Here is a 2,895-nt window from a genome sequence, read left to right as displayed (position 1 = left end):
TGTAGACCAGGCTGGTCTCGAACTCACAGAGATCTGCCTGCCTCTGCCTCCCGAGTGCTGGGATTAAAGGCGTGCACCACCACGGCCCAGCTTGAACCCACCCATCTTTATACCTGAACCCATCCAGCACAGGGTCCACCTTCTTTAAAAGAATAAAGATCAATATTTGTTGAAGACTGAATGAGAAATGATTTTTTTTAAAAAGACCTGGTCTATCTATGTGCCCATGTTGTCATTTAATTCTGTATGTAGACCAGGCTGGCCTCCAACTCACAGAAGATCTGCCTGTCTCTGCCTCCCAAGTGCTGGGATTAAAGGTGTGTACACCACTGTGCCTGGGTAAGTCTTTTTTTAAAAAAAAATATTTATTTCACATGTATGGTTGTTTTTGACTGCTCGTATGTATGTACACTGTGTGTAGAGTGCCTGCAGAGGCCCAAAGAGGGTGTTGGATCCCCTGAAACTGAAGTTGCAGATTGTTTCAGACTTCCTTGTGGGAACTGAACCGGGTCCTCTCCGGTACCCCGCCCTTCCCACTTCCGCCCCCCCCCCCCGAATTGTTCTTTTGTTTTCACCACCCAATCATAACTTCCTAAATATTCCTTGACTCTTGTCTTTGCTGTCCAGGTCATCCCACCCTCCATATCCTCACACAGCCTCTTAATGGGTTTCCGGGTCTCTGATCTTGTCCCTAAGCCCTGGGTCCGTGTGATGAGTCCTTTTCAAGCACCCAAGTCCACTCTCCTCGGTCTGGTATATGAAGAACTCTTTCTCACTTCCCTGGCGCATACTACAGCTGGTTCTGCTGTGTCTGGCACACACGGCTTCTTCCACAAGGACAGCCCCTCTCTCCACTCCCTTCACCGGCCCTCCCATCTCGGCTTTCCCCAGTCTTGCCTTTGGCACCACTCTCTGTCACCCCCCAGCACCCCATATACCACACCTGAGTGGCGTGACCCTCCATCCACATCCTGCCCCACCCTCCCAGTTGCTCTACATTGTAAAGCGTATTTGTTTGATTTACTTCTGGCCTGTGTTTCTGAGAGCGGGAGCAGGATCTTGATCACCACTGTGTCCCCATCCCCGGGCGCAGTGTGTGGTAAATAATAGTTATTAAGGCAGCAACAGTTGTAATGGCTACCGCTTGTCGGGCAATTACTGCATGCCCGGCCCTGCGTTAATGGCTCTCCCTGGATTGTCGCATTTGATCTCTGTGGTGAAGCTGTGATACGCTGCTTAGATCCTCTTCCAGGAGTGAATGAAGGCTTGGTTCTCCCCTCCGCTGAGAACCTGCCAGAGGAGATCAAGGACCTGTCCCATTTCTCTACCAACAGTGCCAAAAGAATGCAGACTTTTTTTGTTTGTTTGTTTGTTGTTTGGAGATAGGGCCTCTCTAGCCCCAGCTGTCCTGGAACAGGATATGTAGACCAGGCTCATATTTAGCCTCAAACCTGCAGATGTTCCACTGTCCCTGCCTCCGGAATAATGGGACTAAAGGCATGCACCATAAGGCCCAGTGAGATAGGAATTTTTATTAAAACCTCGTGTGCTTGAGGAAATGGGTTTAGAGATGTTTAGTAACTTGCTCACTGTCCGGGGACTAACCTAAGTGAAGAAAACCACCTTGCCCAAGGTCAACCTTTCTTCTAAGGTGGCCTGTATTCAATGAATGGATTCACTGAGGGCCATTCTGCCCAGCCCCCAGGACAGGACCAATAGGTCATCCCAGTTCCTGTGCCCTCTGGGTTTGACTACTGTTTTCTCTGGAACTGTACCACAGCTCAGCCTGTGTCCGTGCTGCTAAGGGGATTCTTGACTGGCTCCTCGCTCCTGCTCTACAACCTTTACGTCACAGTCCCCTTCCTAAGGACCCTAAGTAGGGCCAGACCTGCAACAGAGACTTTCTACCCCAGATACCTAGGAGGCTGGGTCAGGGGGATCAAAAGTTGAGGGCCTGCCAGGGTTACAGGGACGCACGCTGGAACAGTGCTCCCAGTAGCTCCATGGCTAGGCAGCCGGCGATTTCCTTTTCACGAATGAAGCAGCTTGGGTTTGGAGATGCTTGCAGGAAGCTTTGGTTGGTGGAGGTGGGATCTGCATTTTAGCAATTGACTCGAGCCCACGCTATTAATCTGGCACTCAGTACATACGGTAAATTAGTCAATGGCAGTCCCACTAGTCACCGAGAGGAAAAAAAATATAGAAAGCTGTAATTGAGAAGCAAAGCAATGTGTACATAATTCTTCTCAATGCCAAGACCGTGAGCAGCAGGCAATTACTATGGGAGAGTCAAATCAGCCTATCAAGGATAGGTCCCAATTGACCTGACTCATACTTCAGGTCAAAGGCGGGGGACTCATGCCCACCTATGATTTTTAAATGGAAATGTTACCCCAAAGATTTTAGTGCCTGGATGATTTAATACATTTCTAACAGAACATGAGCTGGCACTGAGAACAGCCAGTTCTCTCGGATCCATGCGGAACACTGATCATTTCAAATCGTGTTTGTTTGCCTTTGTTGCTATCAGAGATGAGCTCACGCAGCCAGGCACACCTCCAGCCACTCCCTTTCAGAGGCCCCTTCCACCGTGAGCAGCCTAAGAGGAAGGCAGGGGTGTCTAAAGAACGCCTAGGTGGGAGACATGGCTGGGGAAAGGGGTGACACGGGCAGAAGGCATTGGGACAGACGGGGTAGGGAGAGGAGATGTCTGGTCTAGCTATGCTACGGAGACTCATGATAAGTTCTATAAATACGCCCTGGTGGAGGTGGAGGGGGGAAATCAATATGGTTTAGCTACAGCATTTCAGACTGTCGCTCTAACATTGCGTCTGTTTGTCATTAAAATCCGAAGTCTGTGCGGGCTCCAGCACAGCTGCCCTGCACTCTCTGACC

This window comes from Microtus ochrogaster, chromosome 8, assembly GCF_000317375.1.
Source record: "Microtus ochrogaster isolate Prairie Vole_2 chromosome 8, MicOch1.0, whole genome shotgun sequence".
Taxonomy (NCBI): domain Eukaryota; kingdom Metazoa; phylum Chordata; class Mammalia; order Rodentia; family Cricetidae; genus Microtus; species Microtus ochrogaster.
The sequence above is the reverse complement of the archived record's forward strand: the minus strand, read 5'-3'. Positions refer to the sequence as shown.